This window comes from Chroicocephalus ridibundus, chromosome 3 (genome assembly GCF_963924245.1).
Source record: "Chroicocephalus ridibundus chromosome 3, bChrRid1.1, whole genome shotgun sequence".
NCBI lineage: Eukaryota > Metazoa > Chordata > Aves > Charadriiformes > Laridae > Chroicocephalus > Chroicocephalus ridibundus.
Genome location: NC_086286.1, coordinates 126,826,748 through 126,847,347, shown reverse-complemented (window position 1 = coordinate 126,847,347; position 20,600 = coordinate 126,826,748). Strand labels below are relative to the sequence as shown.

General features: G+C 52.5%; 1 long non-coding RNA gene across 1 annotated transcript; it reads right to left on the bottom strand.

The window, feature by feature from the left end:
• Positions 1-364: 364 nt before the first annotated feature.
• LOC134513666 (uncharacterized) lies at positions 365-3,092 on the bottom strand. Its single transcript, XR_010070486.1, has 2 exons — positions 2,640-3,092; positions 365-2,281 (listed from the first exon to the last, which is right to left on the bottom strand). It is a non-coding gene; the product is annotated as an uncharacterized LOC134513666 (long non-coding RNA).
• Between the last annotated feature and the right edge of the window lie 17,508 nt (positions 3,093-20,600).

Genomic DNA, 20,600 nt, shown 5'->3' with positions numbered 1-20,600 from the left:
GGGGCCGGCGGTGCTGCAGAGGGATGCTCGGCGCATAGTGTGGCAGGGCAGGGACCCACCTGCGGGGATGGAGGCAATCCCGAATAGAAGGGACCCCAAATCTCTTGGGTTTTTTCCCCCTTTTATTCATTAAATGGGAACCCTCTGGCAGTTCAGACTCTCCTGGAGGTCCAGGATGCGGAGGCGCCCGCCCAGGGCTGCACAGGCGACCGTGGCATTGCCAAATTGAAAGGCTGAGTTTTTTATTTTGGGGTGGATTTTAGTATTCATCCCCCCTCCCACCTAGTGCTGAGTGGGGGTCCTGCCTCCGCTGCTGGAAGAGACGGGCGAGAAACCTCGGCGAACAAAGGAGAGGATGCGGGAGCCCGCAGCGAAAGACCTTTATTGGCACGGCACGACCCGACGGACTCCTTGCGGCATCCGCACCAGCCGAGCTACAAGCCCGGGGGGGGCTGCCCCCAAATACCTGCAGCACCCCGGGGGCGGGTTGGGGTGCAATGAGGCGTCCCAGGGACCCCGAGCTGCTGTCAATGCTCCCATGGGCACCGTCCCAGAAGCGAGGGTCTGCGCGCAGGGCTGCAAAGAGAGATGGACCCCCCCCAAACCATCATCAAAGGCCCCCCCCTCCTGCCAGCCTGGGCACAGCTCTGCAGCCGGCCCATGGAGTGGGGGGGACCATCCCCTCCAGTAAGGCCTGTCCTTGCTCAGTGCGAGGCAACTGCTGGGAGCACTGGGACAGCGGATTGGGCACAGGGATGGAGGGATGCAGGGCAGGTTGGCCTCCGGCTGCAAAGAGAGGGGAAGGGATGGGAGAAGGGATGGGAGGAGGTGGAGGGCAGGGGGGGTGGCGATGGGCACCCCTCTGGTTAAAAAGGCGGAGAAAAAAAAAAAAAAAAAAAGAAATTAAATAATAAAACGTGAAAAAGGAGGGGGAAATAATATAAAAGCAGGGTGGAAGCGGAGCAGGCGGCTCTGCGGGGGCACCCGCTCCGCGTTAGGCCGCGGGGTCGCAGCATCCCTCCGTCCCCCCCCCCGCCCCCCCCCCCCCACCCCCGCCGCCCCGGGCCTCCAGCTTCTATGAATTTTATTTTATTTTCTGAATAATTCAGGTGCTGGTTTCCCCCCCCACCACCACCCCCTCCTCCTCCTCCTCCACCTCCCCCCTTCTCCTTTCCCCCACCCCCCCCTCCCCTCGGCTCCTCGCACACACACGCCTCTCGCCGGGGCTGTGTTAGGGGTATAATGAGGCAGCCGATGGGTAATTGGGATCTTTTGTAGGGAGGATGTATGGCCGGGGCAGCTGCCGGGGGGGCAGCTGGGGGGGGGGGTTGGGGGGGACACACACACACACAGCATTACCATACAAAGGGAACAAATGACATGTTTATCCCTCCAAGAGATTTACGCCCGGCCTCGCCCTGCAGACACAGCGCTAACCCCCCCCCCCCCCTTCGCCTCCCCGGCACTTTTGATTTAAATTATAAGGATTAAAGTAGAGGAGGGGGGTGTGGGGTGTGAAGGGGAAAGACACACAAACAGCCACCGGAAAAAAAAAAAATTAATAATAAAGCTTTAAAAAATTAAAGAAAAAAAGCGGCTTTGCCCCAGCATCCCCCCCCCCCTCCCCGCCCCCGCCGGGGGAGCAGCGTGAGCCCCGGTGACCCCAAGACCTGCCCTTGCTTTTTAGCAGGGGAAAAAAAGAAAAAAAGAAAAAAAAAACAAAAAAAAACCCCCAAAACCCCCAAACCAAAAAACAAACCCAAAACAAACCAACCCCCCATCGCTCTGCGGAGAAAAGGCGAGAGAAAAGGCAAAAGCACAAAGCGGCGGCAGCGGAGCAGCCCCGGGGGCAGCAGCCGCGGGCCCCCCCCCCCTCCCCGGGGCCCACCCGCGGGTCACCCCCGAGTGACAGCTCCGCATTTCAGCCCCCGGGCGCGTGTGCGCGCAGGGACACCCCCCCACCATTTTTTTCCCAGGGATCCCCCCCAAAAGACGCTACATCCCCCCCCCCCCAACTCCCCTCCATCCCTCTCTCCCCCCCGCGCTGCGGGTGCCACCTGCGCCGGTGCGCAGCGCTGCCTGCGCGCCCCGCGGCCGGGCTTTGGGGGGGGTGGGGGGGTTTGGGGGGGGTGGGGGTTGAAGGGGGGGGTTCCGCGGGTGCGGAGAGCCGCGGAGCCGCCTCCGGCCTCGATGCTGGTCAGCCTCGTTCTTGGCATTCACCGCGTGCCTTAATTGTATGGACATTTAAATCAAGGTCCGCTGTGAACACGGAGAGAGGGGCCTTTCCTCGGGAGGAAAAAAAAATAGATATCATAAGAGGAGGGGGGAATTATTAAGGAAAAAGAAGGGGGAGGAAGGTGGTGGTAGGGGGGGGGGGAGAGAAGGAGGGGTGGTGGGAGAGGGGCCGCGCAGCCCACCGCCCCCGCGGAGCCCAGCCTTTGTTCTCCGCACCCCGCGCCCTTCCCGGTGGGAATAAAAATCCATCCCACCCCCAGGAAAAAAAAAAAAAAAAAAATTAAAATAAATCTCTCTCTCTCTCTCTCTCTCTCTCTAAAATAAAATCGATCCAAGGGTGTGGGGTGCTGCCCCGGGAAGGGGCCGGGGAGGCGGGGGGGGGTGGTGGTGGGGGGGGCCGTTACCTGCCCTCCGTCTCTGCCCGCCGCTGCCCGCTCTCTGCCGCCTTCCCCGAGCCCCGCCGCGCTGCTATAAACGGGGGGGGTCTGGAGGAGCGCGATAAACCTTCCCCCGTTCGCCTGCTGCAGTCAATCCTTTCGCTCAGATCCCAAGTGGTGCAAAAAAAAGAGGAGAGGGGCCCATCTGGCTTCTCATCAGCTTTGTCAAGTCTTGCATACGCTAAAATGCTAATGACCTAGATAGCTCATGCAAAATGCAGCAGAGAGGGAGGGAGGGAGGGAGCAGCGAGGGAGGGAGGAGGGAGGGGAGGGAGGGGGAAAGGCAGAGGGAGGGGGAGAGCCCGGGTGCATCGCCCCCCCCCCCTCCCCATCACATCCCCCCCCCCCCCCCCCCCAAGCCCTTGCTGGCCAATGCACCTTGGTAGGTACGAGCCGGGCTTTGATTCGAAAGGTCACCCGGGTACGATGGGGGGGGTGTGTGTGTGGGGGGGGGGGAGAGGGATGGATGTGCCGGGGGGATGGATAGGAAGGGGGGGGGGGCATGGATGAATGGGGTGGGAGACGGATGGATGGGGGGGAGGATGGATAAACCTCCCTGCCCTCACCGCCCCCCCCCCGCCCCAGCCTTTCAAGGAGGGGGAGCAAACGCGCGGAGGAAGGGGGGCGGGGGGGGGGCAGCCCCCATTGCATCCCCCGTGGGGTGCTGAGGGGGTGTCGTGTGTGTGTGTCCCCCCCTCCCTCCCTTCCCGGCCCGACCCCAACCCCAAACCGCCCCCCCCGGCGATAAGAGGAGCGAAGGAAATACCCCCTGCGTGGTCCCTCCGTCCGGCGGCCGGTGCAGCAGCGCGGCCAGGCGCGTAATCCCGCGGAAGATGCTTGGGGCGGGGGAGAATGCCCACCTCCGCGCTATGCGGAGGAGAGGTGAAAATGATATATATATTTAAAAAAATAAAATAAAAAAATATTAAAGAAAAAAAAGGGAAAGGCAGGGGGGTGGGGGGAGCGGGGGTGGATAAAGCCAGGCCGGCGGCGGGGCGCGGAGCGGGCGCCGGAGGGGCGCGGAGGGAGCGCGGAGCAGCCGGGCGGGCGCTGCGCGGAGAGCGGAGCTGTCAGCGGCGCCTTCTCATTTATCATTAGCCAGCCCTAATCTTGCTCGCTGTCCTCCTTCGGTGATGTTGATCCACTTTCCCTCCCTCCTCCCCCAACCTCCCCCCCTCCTTTCCCCGCACCCCCCACCCCCCCCCCCGTAAAGGATTATTCAGCCAAAAAAAAAAAAAAAAAAAAAAAGAAAAAAAAAAGGAGGGGGGGGAAAAAAAAAATCACAGCTGCTGATTCCGTGCGCGGAAAACAAGGCGGCTGCAGCCCTCGCCCCCAGCCCCTCTCCCGCAGAGATGCTCCGGGTGTTGTCCGCAGAAATGCTGCCTTTTAAAACAAGGAGCGACCCGCGGGGAAAGAGCCTCCAGCCCTGCCCAGCTCCCCCCCCCCCAAACCCCCACCCCCCCGCCGCCTCCCGCACCCCCCACCCGGCGGAGGGAGCCATGGCTGGGGCGGGGGGGTGGGGGGGTGTGGGGGGGGAAACCCCTGGTGTCCCCCCCCGCCCCCCCCCCGGCCTCCCCCAGCCCCGCTGCGGAGGAAGGATGCTGCAGAGCTGGGTGCAGCTTCGCAAAAAAAAAAAAAAAAAAAGAAAAAAAAAAGAGAGAGAGAGAGAAAAAAAATAATAAAGGACCAATTTTGGATGAGGCTTCGCTTTCTTTACCCCCCCCCCCCCCCCACTGCTGGTTTCATGGCTACGCTACTGTAATTATGAATTCTTCTTCTTGCGACTTGTGTGTGTGTGTGTGGGGGGGCTGGGGGTGGCAGTGGCTGTGTTTTGCGGCTGACATCACTGCAGTGGCGTGGGGCTGACAGCTCCCAGGGCTGCCTGCCGCCCGCAGCCGCTCCTCCGCTTCTTTTTGCAGCCTCTCTGCTGACAATTGTCAAGGAAAAAGGGGGGGGGAAGTAATAATAATAATAATAATAATAAATAATAATAATAAATAATAAAAAAAACACCCAAACAGCAAGCCCACCCCATCTCACCGCGTTCAAGGTGAATTTCAAGGAGAAGAGCGTGCTTTTTTGTTTATGGTAAGGTCCTGATGGATACCGGCGATAGGAAACGTGCGCTGTGGCTACCTATACATCTATATCCAGGGATATCGGTAAATCTCCGGCGTCACCGGTCCTTACTGAGCACCCTGTGAGACCCCGTAACCTTGTCGGGGCGCTGCTCAGCGTGACCCGGCCCAAACCCCTGGCCAAAGCCGGCTCCGAGGGCAGGAAAACCTTTATTACTCGCCCGAGGATTTCGCACCAAGGGCATGTGCCCACTCCTGGCATCTCTTTGCACAAGCCGCGGCGGCCACCGTTGCCGTCATCGAGATCATTTCAGCTACGTATCGTGCTGCATCGCATGTATATTCCTTCCCATAGCATGAAGACAAATACATGCTTTTTTTTTTTCCCCTTCTTTTTTTTTTTCTTTCCCTTCCCCCCCCCCCCCCCGGAACCGAGGCCTAGAAGTTGCTGAGAAAAAAGCCGCATGGAAGCAGGAGCGCACGGTCCGTACCCCGAGCACAGTCCGTGTGTGTGTGTGTGTGTGTGTTCAGAGATGGGTAGAAGCATCCGGCCCTGAATAAGCAGAAGGGCCCTGTGCGCATTGGGGGGGCCCCCCCCGACACGCTCGAAATCTTCGTGCCGAGCCGGCTGAGAGCCGCGGCCCTTTCTTCTTCGTGCTGTTCATCACTAGTACCATTTTGTTCCCATTACGTTAATGATATTTCATCTAATGCGCCAAATGTGAGGAGTTTTCAAGGAAATGCTAGAAATTAGATGTCGAAAATTGTCCAGGAGAGTCACCAGCCCGGGCACAAAAATCTCCCCGCCTGCCCTTTGTAATGCCACCCCCCCTAAAAAAACCCCACGACACGATATTATTTGGTTAAAAAGCAACCCTGATTTAGCCCGAATGAACAACTTCTCCCATACCTCCTCGAAACTGTTTGCAATTCAAATAAGAGACCGTATAGCGCAGATTTTAAAGGTCTCGCTGACAGAAGCCAACAGCCAGAGCATCCCTCTGGGACCGCCGCGCTTCACGCCGCAGCTGGAGCCACCGGCCGCCCCGGCCTCAGCCCCTGCCCGGTGGGGACCGCGCCGGGCACCCGGTCGCGGCGTCACGTTATTTATCTGTCTCCTCCTCGGTTTTCTGTCTCAGAGATTTATAGAGGGCTGAGCTATTTTGACTTTAAAAATAAACCTATGTGTTGCAAGGGAGGTAAGTTGGTTGGAGCTAAAAAGTTGTAATTTCGGGATCCCTCCCAAATTACCGCTATATATGTATTTTTTATAACTCACAGTGCTTTATCTCTCGGTAACATCCTCCTTCGGAGGATCCCAAAGCGCTTTGGGAATCGGCAGGAGAGTCGAGCCGAAGTGGCAATCCTGAAGGAGATAAATGCAAATTCCCCTTTTTGTGGGGGAAACTGAGGACCAGGGGCCTCGGGGACGTTCTGCCGCCCATCCTTGGTGGCTTCGAATGGGAGGGAGATGCCTATGGAGCCAAGCCGTGGAGATGGAGGCGCTGCTGGAGACCACGGGGGCAGCTGGCGATGCGAACCCAGCCCGGGGCCCTCAAAGCTGGGCAAAATGTCGTGGCTAAAGGGACACGGGGATTTTCAGCCCGAATTTCAGCCCGCTCACACGGGGGCTGGGGAGCCACGCTATAAATCTGCGCGGGATTAATGCCCAAAGGGATCTCTCAGGGCCTTTTCCAGCTCACTCTTGCCCACTCCCACGTTTACCGGCGGTATTGAAAGCCCACTCCAACCCCCTTGAAAACACATTACGCTTCCCTTAAAAACATAAATCCTCGGACTTAACCCGTGATCCATTCCCTCCCTCTGCACTATTAGCACATTAAGAAATTAAACGATAAAAACTCCTAAAGATCCGATTGACCAGAATGGCGCCGCTCCATATGGCACGGCATATGTGTCCGGCCTTGCCGCGTGCCCCGGTTGGGATCGCCTGGATGTGCTGGTTTCAAGGCAAATTCGGATGGATTTAGAGTTGCTTTTTTTTTTTTTTTTTTTTTTTGATTTTCCCCATGACATTTCACTTCTCTGCTCCACCTCCAGCGCCGCAGGACACGGTGTAGAGGTGATGTATGGCCCTAAATAAGGCTTTGCTTTGCTGGCGGAGGTCAGGTGAGGCTATTTAACGCTTGGCGGGATGGCTCCTCAAAGACGATGGGCTTCAGAAAACAACCCCAAACCCCAAAGCGACATCCCGACAATCAGCTTAAGGACTGCTGGAGCCCATGGCAGCGGTGACTCGGGGGGGGACGGGTCCCTGCCGGTGGGTGCTCAGCACCCGGCCGGGGGGCAAAAGTCCTTTTTCTGCCCGACCCGCTCCACGATAAATCACGCTGCAGCAAACAATAGGCTCCGGGCCTCGCTGGGAGCTTTCCCCGAGCGACAACGGGTTTCTAAAAGCCTTTATGAGCTTTTTCACCGCTTTGGTGAAATTTAAACCTCCTTTTTTTTTTTTTTCAATGGGTCTCACCTGAATTTGTGGGTGCTGGGAGGTGAAGACCTCAGAGCCGGAGCTCAGCCCCGTGCCTGGCTCTGCGCAGACGGACGGGCAGAGCCCGTACCCAAAAACTTTAACTCTAAACACGACCTAAACCAGCTTAACGGGGATATACACGAAGGAAGGGATTAACCCCCCTCGCCCCCCAACCAGGAGCTACAAATCCCATTAACTCCCCATCCCTGGGAGGGGAAACTCCGCATCCACTGACCCCCGGAAACAGGGACCCGCCGCGTTGATGGGAGTTATTTATTTCCACTAAAAATCCCAGCCCGTGGCAACGTCTCCCGCAGAAGCTCCGTACGGAGAATTAATGATGGTTTCTGCGGAAAGCATCGGCATCGCCGTGTTATTCGGGTGCGACGCCGGCTGCTCACCTCCTAAATAGTTAATTCCTGGAGACTGCGAGAGAAGGTTCAGTATGGATTGGGATTGGTCACCTATAGCTCCCCTTTCTGCAGGATTTCTCTGGGGCTACGCAGAGAATCGGGAGTAAAATCCAGCAAAAGGCCGGGGGGCGGCGGGGGGGGATGAAAAATCTCTCTCTGCCTGAGAAACCCGGTTTGCTCCCAAGTTGTGATTTGCTTTAAAACCGGGCGAATTACTCAGTGAGGTGATAGGTAGGAATGGCACAAAACATAGTGGGGGGGGGGGGGAAGAAGCTGTTAGAGACAACAGCAGAAGCAAAACTCCGTTATCTATGGTAACAGTCTGGAGACGGATTTATACGGCGTATAAATAGAGCAGGAGAAGCTTTCTCGATGCAGACGCTCCGATGGCGAAGCGAGAGTTTATTTTCCCCTCCCTCTCAGGTTCAGCTGAACAGGAAAATCGCCCGTCGAGGCAGCGGGCTCCTGCTCGGCGGCGCGCGACGTCGCACCCATTTCCACGGGAAACGGGCCCAAACTTCCTCCCCTCGACGCCGTGCTGGGCGCAGGCGTGGGATGCCAACCCCGTGGTGTGCCCCCCCCGCCCCGGCCCCATGTAGCCATTTCATCTTAATTAATTACCCCCCCCAGCTCCTCCCAGAGCAGCTCTCTCTAAGCCCCCAAATATTCCTGTGTTGTTCACTACAGGGGTTTGTGGCGGGGGGAAGCTGATGGACCGGATCCCCATCCCGAGTGCTTATTCCCTTCCACACTTTTAATAATATTATTTAATCTACTGGCTGTAAAGGAGAAAAAAAAACCCCAACAACCCACGCCAAATCTCTTGTACTCCGTGATTTATTTCTGAATTTTCCTCGGGGGGCGGGGGGAAATCACCTAAAGGTCTCCAAGCCGAGGGTTTAAAATAATGCATCATATTTAAGCAAGTGATATTAGAGTAAGCACAGAGAAAAAAAAAAAAGAAAGATGTAACGCCGGGCTGGAGCCCTGGTAAGCATTTAGGGTAAGGTGACATGTATTTCTGAGAATAAAACGTGGGGGTTAGCAGTGAGATTTCAGGGCTGTTCTCAGGAATATACCCGGGCTGCCGGCGTTTGGGAGCCGCAAAACCCCCGTGGCGTCACTTGTCCCCTTCCCGTTTTGTGCCTCCGTCATTTTATGACTATTCGCCAAGGGGATTTAAACCCCCAAAACTCGCCTCGCCTTGCTGGAATTTGCTCTTTCTTTTCCGAGCCGCTCCGCTGCTGCTACGGCGGCGACGGCCTTGAAATCCCGCGGCTTCGGTTTGAGGGGGACATCTCCCGGCGTATACATTATCTTGGCTCCTATTGTTCTATAGGTCAGCCCGAGAGCCCGGCATCAGGTAAAAGCACTTTCCCGCTCCCTTTTGTGCCGTGCGCCTCAATAGAAATGCCTGCCTCGCCTGGGGTTCCCACACGCGGATTCCACGGGCAGGGAACAGCAGAGGGTTCAGGTAGCGCATTGAAAAAGCCGTCCCAGCCAACCCTGCCCTACATGGCGGGACGAACGCCAGGCATACCTTTGCTTTCCCCTGTCTCCGTCATGGAGCTTCGGATTATTTCCCCCCACCCCCACCCCATCAGCTGTCCAAAAAAAAAAAAAAAAGAAAAAGGAGAAGAGTTAAAAAAATCCCAAACAATACCTTCCTGACTGAAATTTACACCAGCAAATATTTTTTTTACGTATGTACAGGCGGCCTGAAATGATTTTTAATGAATTATCCGCGAGCGAAAACAGTTCTGTAAACGGGCAGGGCTGCAGGCAGTTTTTGCCATATGTCGGCTTGCATTTGGACCGCAGGATCTGGTTTTTGCGAGGGCAAAATATCCGCTTGTCTTTCGTTGCTGCGGCGCGAGGATTAGGATCTACATAACTCAGTGCCTTTAAGCACGAATATTGCCTGCTTTTCTTGGGCTATTATTAACGCGAAGGCGACCGTGCCCTGCGCCGCGCCGCGCGCCCGGAGAGCAGGGCAGGCAGGAAGAGCTGCGCGTTAGCAGGGAGAAGCCCGAAGGACATTACAAATCCCCCTTTTTTTTTTTTTTCCCCCTATAAAGCTCCCTTCAAACCTTTCTCCAGGAGGTTTCTGAGAGTAAACCAGCTAAAAAAAAAAAAAATAAAATTAAAAATCTGCAAAATCCGAGCTGCGCTCTGCACACATCCCTCCCTTCCCCCTCCGTAAAATAGCGTCTGAATTCCTAATGGCAATAAGGACGAATTACTTAACGTATGGAGGGGGTGCTGGGGCTAAAAACACGCTCCGTGATAACGCCGGGCTTTATTATCCCCGTGTTTACCCGTAGAAGTGTAAAGCTCGCCGTGCACAACAGAAGCCGGAGCCCGAAATGAGGAATCGCCACCCTAAAACCCCGCCAAACGCAGGTTAAAACTTCTGATTGACGCAGGTTAGGAATAAATCGCTCTCCTAAATTCAGTTACAAAACCAAAATGAAAAATAACTGGGATGCGTGTGTGTGTGTGTGAGGGGGGATGTGAGAAAAGCCACAAAACCCAACCAAAATCGCTATGGAGATCTCTTACTCCTGCTTTATTCCTCAACTCCGGGGATTTTATTCCTGAGCCGGTAAGGCCGAGGAAATGTTTTGATTATTTTTGCAAAAAATATCGCCGCCGTAGAAACCTAAAGCCGGATTCCGCATCGTTTCGCTGGGGCTGAAGCGGAGGTGGAGGCCGGGGGGTGGGGGGGCGGGGAGGAGGAGGCGGGGGATGGAGGATTTCAGGCAGGTTGCGGTGATGCTGGGATGCTGGGAGGGAGGAGAAGGCCTCTGGTGACACAGTGGTCCTGGCTCTGCCGCGCCGAGCCCCGAACAAAGAGAGGTCGCCCCTATTTGTAGACGGGTCCTGTACATCCAGCCGTTTGCCGCCGGCTTCAATGGGAACAGGATGCTTTCCATTTGCCCGCGGGAATATTTCTGGCGAGGCCGCCTCGGGCAGGGGGGAAGGGAGAGAGGTTGAAAAAAAAAAAATATATTTTTTAATTAAAAAAAAAAAAAAAAATCCCAATTCTTTCTCCTCTGCCCCCGTTTCCGTCCCCTCCCCTCTCCCGCTGCGTGGCGAGGATGCAGCCATGAGGCAAAAGACGACGATTGTATCATAACGTAATGCTTCGATGAAAAATGTCATAACCATTTGTCACCGAATGCCCCGTGCACCGGGATGAAGCAAACAGTATGAGACTGACAGGGCTGATGAAAAACAGCACTTAAGCTAATTTTTTTCTGCTAAACTCTGTTGTGCACTATGCAAATATGATTGCGAAAGTGGGACATTATCAACACTTTAACGCTAGTTAACTTTCGGAGATGATACTCGGAGCAATCAACATAAACTTAGCATACAGTAACTTAAATAACAAAAATGTTTCGCCGCTCGGCGCTGACATTTGGTTCCAGCCGGCGTGTAACGCCGCGTGATGGATTGCGCCGTGCCTGCGAACAAATTAAAAATACATCGCTCCAGATCGCTTGTGGCAGGAGCGAAGAGGAACTGGTTTTAAACCGGAATAACAATAATAGCAATTATATACCAATCTGGCCTGAATCATCTCGCCCGGCGAGCAGTTATTGATTATTAATAGGATAATATTTGCACCAGCCCGCCTTAGACCGCATCCCTCATCCCGCTGGCTCCTGCAAGCAAGAACCAACCCGTTCCCGACGGATCCGCGGTCCAGTGGCGGGCACTTGGCAGCTCTTAAATTTATCAAGGTCCTCAACAGCCTGGTTTTTTTTCCCTAAAGGTCCAATTCCTAACGCCACGTGATCACGTGAGAATCGCAGCTTTCTTTTCCTTTCCTTTTTTTTTTTTTTTTTTCCCCTTGGAAAATAAATGTCTCTTTATCCATCAGAGCTCCGCGTTGAGAACCCTAAAGGTCATCCTCCCAAAGAAAGGAAGAACAACCTGCAATTTGCTATTTTTAAGAGCTCACAGCGGTGGGAGAGGTGGCGTATGCAAAGATGAGCTGATTTAGAGGAGAGGACGGGGCGCGCATCTCCCTCGTTAGCATTCCCCCCATTCCCCGCAGCAACGGGGAATAATAATAATACCTTAATACCTCCCAGCGGGCCTCAAAGGAGCTGGAAAAAATAGGATTTAGGGTGCGAGCTCGGGGCCGGGGAGGGGAATAAAACACCCAACCCTGCGCTGCAGCTGAACCCAGGGAGAAAAGTTGAAGCTGGGTTTTCTGTCGTGGTGTTATTGATTGGGATGTTAACAAACCCGGGGCGCGGGGAGAGGAGGGAGGTTGGACGGCAGCCAGCTGCCGCCGCCGGTCCAGGCCTGGAAGGATGCCTGCTCGGATACGGCAAAAGCCGCTCCCCGTCCTAGGTCTTCCCAGGGCTTCTTCAAAAAACCTTAATTAAGGCTCCCACGCTGAGTAAAGGGCAGGGAATCAGCCCTATTTTGCATATGGGGAATTGAGGCATGGGGAGGAGAAGCACCTTAACGAGGGTGGCCCAGGGAGCCCACCGACAATTGAGCCCCGTCAGCACGCTTTGGGCCCTCCTCTTTGACCGTGCCTCGGCTGGTCTTCTCCTTAACCGAACCGCCGGCAATCCTATCTAGTTCATTAATGAAACGCAACAATTCATAGCAAATATTATAGACTGGAGGAACAAGCGGCACCTTTTACAAATTTCAGGAGACACGCCAACACGCGCGGTTGGTGCAGGGACCGGAGAGGTGAGCAGAGGACTGGTCTACCACGGTAAGTCTGGCCAAGGGAATAATCCCGTGCAAGGAAAAGTCTTCCTTCTTGTCTCAAGGGCTGGCTGGCTGCAGAGATGCACCAAAAGGCAGGGTTTTCCCCCTTTTTGAGACTAGGGAAGGCAATTTATTGGTGAAGAAACCAAGAAGGACCCTCTTGGGTGGAACAGCTCTGAATTTACAACAGCCTTGTGGAGCATGGGCTAGGCTTTCTGCTGACACCATCACACCAGAGAAATCCCTAGCTAGACCCTTCTGCATGACTTAATTTATTAAAAAATAATAAAATGGGCTTTAACTTTTTGATAGAAGGGAAGCAAGGCTTACACATCACCCAGGTCTCTCTGCTCCTGGTGGGGTGGGATTCACCTCTCCAAACTTCAGCTGTTTCGTGGCCCAGTGCCAAGACCTGCTCCGAGGCGTCTCTGAAGCCAGCAGCAATTTGGGGACACCCAGAAAAGGCTGAGACTGCACAGATCCCCCATGGTCACAGCTCCCCCACCCCAAAGACATGGCTTCACGGCCAAGGAAAGAGGCTCCAGCACAGCTTTATTTATTGGTGAATGTATAGCTAGACTCCGTAATTCGTCCCAAAGGGTCTGTGTATCTGCTCTGGTCCTGGCCAGGGTGAATGAGAGATGAGAAACAGAGTGGTCCAGCTTTTTCAGGTCAGGGATGGGGCATTTTTGGTTCATTAGCCTGTGCTGCTTCAGCAGCTCAGCTTGATGCTTTACTCTGCTTCAGCTCCTATGTTCTGCTGGAAGGACACCCCCAAGGTGGCCACCGAAGCCAGGGTCTTGCAACCCCCAAGGTGCCCCCAAGGCAGCTCTCTCCACCTTCCCCCATTTCCAGTGTCCTCCTGGGCTTCACCCACCTGCAGCTCCACACCTCCCAAGGGATGTTTGACCCTAGGAACACCACCTCACCATGGCAGAAAGCCTTCTTCTGTAGCTGTGGCTGCTCTGGAGGGGAGCTAAGGTCAGCCAGCACGTTGCTGTTTGATGAGCGAGCTCTCCTTCTTCTCACCCAACGCAAAGGCACTTCACCGCTGAATTTCTGAAGCCGTAACAAGCCCTGTCCTAGTCCCCAGCTGCCTCTCACGGCCATCAGCAAGTCCTGGAGTGAGAGCATAAATGCACTTGTTCCGCCTTCCTGAGTGCAAGGAAACTGTCTCAACAAAGAGGATGAAATATTTCTCATGCCTTTCCGTAAATGAAGGGAGAGAAAGCAGGGCAGACGGCAGCTACTTGAACCTCTCCACCCGGCGATTCGTAGCCTACAAGAGCTTTGCGGGGCCGCTGGGACAAGGCTTTTCTGCCGTGGATGAACCCACTTCTTTATCATCTCTGCCCAGATTCCCTTTTCTGCTCTTCCAGCTCCTGGTGTCATAATAAATAGTGGCTGGGGCTGTGAAGGGTGAGCAAGAACAGCGTTCCAGGGCCTCTCGCTCTGCTCTCTGTGGTACCCCCCAAATCCATGTCCCTCTCTGTGATGGATCTTTGCGTTGCCAGCAGCAGCGGGATGCAGGGGCACCACCACCACTAACCTCGAATGTCAGGAGCTGTGGTATCGGGGTTGCCTTGGACTTCATTTTCTGTGGTATCGGGGTTGCCTTGGACTTCATTTTCAAGAAGGCAGAGATTTGGGCATGGGGCAGCTGTCCTCCACCAAAGTGACGTCCACCCTGAAGAACCTCTTTTCAAAGTCCCTTTCTGCACTTGAGATGGAGGCCAAGAACACGTCCCAGTCGCTGTCACATCATCTCAAATCACTGCTGGTTTGGGTTTTTCTTTTTTTTCACTTCAAGCGACCAGCATCAGCTCTCGCCCTGTGTTTTATACATGGTCAGCAAGAGACAATCTCTTTCATAATAGGGCAGGAGCACATCCAATTAAACTGGCAAACAATATTACATTTTCCTATTACTTCGCAGAGAACATCCTTTCTGGTAAAGAGAAGCCCAGCGGTTATAGAAATTTTCAGGATTTCTTTTTCAAACTCTTCCATGGCCGGATCTGTGATCTCAATTTGAATGAGCTGGTACCTGCTGTTTGGGCTGTTTGTTGTTAGATGTCACCAGCGATGGCGATACCAGAAAAGCTGTAACACAATAGACTAAAGAGATCGGAGGTCAAGGGCAATAAAGTTTAAAATATAATCTCTTCTTGCTTGGAGATATTTTTGTACATATATATATATATCTCTCTCCTGAAAAGAAAACTCGGAAGAATAATGCTTTCAAATGCAATCTGAAGGAAGTCACAGGGAAAAAGGCAATATATTTTGTAATGAATTCGTTTAAGCAACTCAGGTGATATTGTTGATTTGCTGCTCCCTGGATTGTAATTTATTAGAAATTGCTTCTGATGTTTACAGGATGCATAAAGAGTAGTTCCATGTAAATAAGGTGCTGCTGTATGTTTAAGTGTCCCTTCTGGTGAATTAAATAACTTTGCGAAAAGACTTCTTGCATATATTTATTCCACTTCCCACTTCAATGTCATCTTGGCTCAATTAACCGGAGAAGGAAAACCGGATCGCCCGTGAATATTTTACCATTCTTGACCCCGCGCTTCGATACGGTTTGGAAAACCCCAAATCGCCCTGGGTGCTCTGTTGCTGTACTGATGCCTTTCACCTCATCACCCCGGGGGACCCGGGGGCCGCTTTTTTTTTTTTCGGGATGGGGGGGGAGGATGCCACTGCGTGAAGCAGAAACGGTCCCTCCCCTCCCTTGACCACTGCGCCAGCGCGAAAATGCTGAGCCCAGCAGACGAACGGGGAGCCGGCGGGGGGGCGACGACGATGACAACGACCGTGGCACGTAGCCTCCGCCAGACAGAGCACGCGATATGATTCGAGAGTCACCTTTTCGGCGGAGTGATTTGCTTCACCCGAGGATTGCTTTCAACGTGGAAATAAATCTGAAAATCTATACACAACCGTCTCCAATTGATCAGGCCAATCTTGCATAGCCAAGGCTAATCAGAAGGAGTTGTAATGCACAGATTCCTTAAAGCATCTTAAAATTAATGGCAGGATCTATCCCAGAGCTATAATTTTTTTCAGGTGCTTAAAGAGGTGGGGGGGGGGGGGTTATGCAGCTATAATTCAGCTGGATCGAACAGTCTAATCTGAGATTTACATGATTGGTAATGCTTACTTCTCTGGTAATCAATTCTCGCAGTGCAGGAAGGAGCTCTGAAACGCGCAGCCTTGGTGTGAAGAACATTAATTCCTTCTAACAGGTTTATTCCTCCACCATTCGTTTGTTGAGCGCGATTTCGCGTCACACCCCTCACAGACAAACCCGACAAAGCAGGTCTGTTTATTTAACCGATTTACAGCCAAACTTTAAATACCAGCACTCGCTTCTGCTGTTAACCGTGCCCTCCCGTAAACACCTTGCAAGCCCCCAGTGAGCTTTTATAGCACAGCATGCTGTTTTTCTCCCAGAAATGGTGCCGGTTTCCTCGAGCAAGCCCTCGGTCTGGTCTACAGTATGTGGTGATCACCCTTGGTCTGGTCTACGGTATACGGTGATCACCCTTGGTCTGGTCTATGGTATACGGTGATCACCTTCCTCTTGGCCCCGAGGCTCAGCACAAGCTGTATATCCCTTGTGCTCTTCAAAACATAGATTTTTTTGCCTCATTTTCCCCTGTCACTGCAATATTCCAGAAAGCCCTACAGCAAGCGTGAAATCCCCCCTTCCCTTAACTTTCTCCTTCGTGCTTTACTTGCCGTGAAGGGTTTGGGCACGTACGGGAAGCTGAATTTGCTGGGGCTGGTCTCCCACGCTGCAACCCCACCGTGCTCACTAGCCAGCCTGGATGCAAATCCATGAAGGTGTTTGTGCCTCCACCACAGATCCCAGCGCGGAGGAGCAGAAATTTCGCTGCGTGCCGTGTAAGCTTCACTGTGGAGATGGAGGTGCCATGTTTTGACCTCCTCCATGAGACTAGACTTTGGTGGTCCCTCACATAAACAGGTGAATTTTTAAGCAGCTCAGGCCCCTGGTTATGGTGTCACTTGGTGGTGGTGAGTCTCTCAGCACCTCCTGACCTTGAGGTGGTTGGGTTTAAAAAAATAAGTATTTGTTCTAGCTGTGCTGTTTTCATTCATGGTGTTTTAAAACCCTTCTTCCTGGCACCAGATGTGGTCAGGAGGTTTTACTCCATACTGGCAGCGTAAAAGGGACTTAAAGGAGGAGTAAGCCAGAGCTGAAGCCAGCTGTGACCACAACCTCATTTCCAGGGGTATAGCAGTGCTGACACTGGGCCCCCGTGGGGCAGGGAAATGGAAACACCTTTCTTACCCTCAGGGTGGACCATGGTCACTAGCTCATGGTAAAGTTCTTTATATTCCATATTTTAATGCGTACATTCAAAGAATCATAGAATGGTTTGGGTGGGACGGGACCTTCAAAGGGCATCTAGTCCAATCCCCTGCCATGGGCAGGGACATCTTCAACTAGAGCAGGTTGCTCAGAGCCCCGTCCAACCTGGCCTGGAATGTTTCCAGGGATGGGGCAGCCACCACCTCTCTGGGCAACCTGGGCGAGGGTTTCGCCACCCTCAGTGTAAAAAAATTCTTCTTTCTATCTAGTCTAAATCTCCCCTCTTTTAGTTTAGGTTTACATTATTACCCCCATCTTTTGCTAATGTGTTTTTTTTTTGCCCGTGGCTCCATCTTATTCCCACTGGCAGAAGCACTATGAGACGCAGGACACGGCTGTGGGCTCTGCGAGTTGTCTTGCAAGACTTGCATTTTCTTTTGAAGTCACAGCTTTTTGTCATCCCTTCCTAGGAGCTTTCCTTCGGAGCCTGGTGACAGCGAGGGAGCAGCTGGTTGAAGAAGAGCATCATGTGCAGAGCACTCTGCAACAAGGCAAATGCTCCTTTGCTCCAGGCTTTTGTGCATGATGCAAAAGAGAAAAAAATAGTAATTTCCATCCACTTAACAGATACAGCTGAAGCTGATTTTCATAAAATCATAGAATCGCAGAATGGTTCGGGTTAGAAGGGACCTTAAAGCCCACCCAGTGTCACCCCCTGCCCTGGGCAGGGACACCTCCCACCAGCCCAGGTTGCTCCAAGCCCCGGCCAACCTGGCCTTGAACCCCTCCAGGGATGGGGCAGCCACAGCTTCTCTGGGCAACCTGGGCCAGGGGCTCACCAGCCCCACAGTCAAGAATTTCTTCCTGAGATCTCATTTAAATCTCCCCTCTTCCAGTTTGAAGCCATTACCTCTTGTCCTATCACTACAAGCTCTTGTAAAAAGTCCCCCTCCAGTTTTCTCCAGTTTTGTTCTGATTTGTCCCCATTCAGGTATTACGAAGGCGCTGACACATGGATGTGACGGGGGTGAGTCATCACGGGGCTCCTCCAAGTTCAAGCTGGAGGGTCTGAATACAACCTGGACTCCCCTACTCAGTTGTCAGGACACTTCTTCATTTTAAAGAGTGATACAAAATGGTAAAATTCAGATGACAATCTTCAAAATCTCACCCTGCTTATGCAGTTAAGATCTTCTTTGGTATCTCAGTTTCCTGGCTGGGATTTCCATCGCCAGGAGGTGTTTCAGGAGCAGGTCCATGGCATGGCTTGCGAGTTGGACTATAAGCGGGCATGTCCTCCAAGAGGAGGGTGTCAGGGGAAGCTGTGTAACAGAAAGAGAAATTGCAAGGTGGTGACGGGGGAAAACACTGAAAATATGGAAAATGAGAAAAGCATTTCTAAGCTAGAAGAAAGCATAGAATCATCAAGTTATTGTTGGGCATCTCCTCTTCTGCTGCTCCAGCAGGAATGGCAACACGGCTGTGCATGATCTGCACAGGGGTGGGCACGTTTGTTTGGGGCAATTTGCCAAGCGCTTTGGGTTCGCTTTGGGTTCACGATGGGTTAAGAGCAGGTGGCCTGGGAAGCTTGATGACGTCAGAGTTTGAAATGATGCTAAAAAGACATCATGGGGTTTCCTGGTGATTGTCCCCCATAGTTCCACATCAGCTGAATTCAAAGAAGCCCCCTTATAGCTACAAAGCTTTAAGCTCTGCTTCAGGTCATCTGGAAATGGAAATCTCTTTTCTTTCTGCTTCTTCCAGCCTCTGTGGCCATATGCTGAGTTTGGCTGTCAGAATTCAATCACCAGTGCCGGTTCCTGAAGCAGAAGAGACTCTAATTTATTCTTCCTTCTGTACCTAGGCAAAGAGATGTTTGCGACACAAGCTGAGTTAGAATTAGGCTTATTCATATTTTCATTTTTCTGAGCGGAAGCGTAATGTTCCTTAGGTTCGATCTCGCAAAATGCTGGTTGCTTTGGCCCTGGTCCATGCCCAGAAATCATGCATGGTAACTCGTAGCATGTCTGGGGGACATTTGCAACGTGCGTATAAAAAATTCTGGAAAATACGTTAAGATGAAGCAGTCTGTTCTAGTGCCTGTGCTGGGTCAAAACCTGGCCAGGAGCTGTGTCCAACCGAGGAAGGACCATGCCCATGAGCAGCGTTGTGCTTGTGGAAGAAGGAACGCCCAAGTCAATCATGTGAGCAGTGAAGAAAAAGGAAAGATGGTGTTTGCCACCGTTGATGCTAATGAGCTTACACAACCTTGATCATCTGCAATTAGTGCTCTTTTGTGACTTGTAAATGACTTGTAGTGACACAGAAGGGAAAAGTGGTGCCATCCCAACAGGATGGGGAGGTGTGTTTGGACCTTGCTGTCTCTCCAGGTTCTCGTCTTCTGCGTGCAGCGTTTCTCCTGCTAAGGGATCCATGTTTAATGGCAAGAGGCATCATCTTTTTCCAGCTCAAGTGCTCGCAGGACCTCTTAGATTTGGCTTTTCTGGATTCTCTGGTGGGACAAGAGAGAAGAAAGCGGAGAGAAGATGAGAGAGGGAAGGAGCTCATTAGCAGACAGAGCGCTCCTGCTCTCTTCTTTCCCCTAACGCCTGACGAATGCCACAAATAGGAGCAGAAAATCAGAAATCAGCTCTGGGAGAACTGTTAATACCTGGGAGTTAGGCTGGGATCCTGCCATCCTGCAGCTGAGCTGTGGCACCGTGGGGCATGGACCTGCAAATGAAGACCACCCCGCCACGCTGTGCTGGTTCAGCTGAGCCGAGTGTGTCAGCAGGCAGCACCGAGAGTTTAATATTTATAGCATGTTTTGACCGATGATATATTCATCCTATTTTTAAGCTGCATGGCTCTGCACGGAGGGACAACTCGTGTCTCTGAGCCCAATGGAAGGCTCCTGGAGGCAGCTAGAAGAGCTTTACGGCTGGTGTCCACACTTGAAGGAGAAGGTTTCCAGCCTTGCTTTGGGTTTCCAGCAGCTGGGTGTGGGATGTTGCATGGTTCACAGGGTGGGAGAGGACATGGCATTGAGTTACAGATACGGGATGCCTGGGAATGTCATGGGCTTGGCCAGGGCGGGATTGACTGCTCTGGTTTAGGTTATCTTGGAAAATGTCTTTGCTGTTGCTGTTGGAGGAAATTCTTCTGGCAGCAGTTCCCAACCACGGGTCAGTTTATTTACATGAAGAAGGATTCGGATAATGAGGAAACACCGTTCTGAGCCCAAATAAGCATCAAATCAAGTTTTTAAAGCAGGAAATCACTTTCCAGCAAACAAACTAGTTAAAATTCAGGTTCTAATGAGAGACCAGAAGGAAAATCTATAACAAGAGGAGCTGAAACCTGTCTTGTTTGGATTATGTGATTAGAAGTTTTACTATTTTCAGTATCACTAATCTGAAAAAGTAAGCAATGTCAGCAGAAAATTAGTCAACGTGGGAGGAAAATTTGGTGAGTATTTTGGGTTTTATTTTTGCATTGGAAATCAGTCGTTAGCTGAAGAACACACAGGGAGATTCAAGCAGTTGATGTTTCACTTCTGTCGCACGCAGAGCTGGTAGAAGTCAGGGGCTTTTTGGAAGGGAGTGTGCGTGGGACACGACAGCAGTTCCTTTCACACGAATCCCAACCTCCAAATACAGATTGTTTTTTTTATGATGGAAATTTTGGGGGCTTGAGAATTGTTCGTAATTAAGTATGTGAAAGAGAAGCGGCTGGTAATGAGGAGGCTTTACTTCATGTCTCCAAACAAGCCTCACCTAGGTGAGATTTGTGCCTACACAGGTCTTTACAAGCGCCTGTGCATTATTTGAAATGGAAATAAGATATCCCCGACTGCTCAGA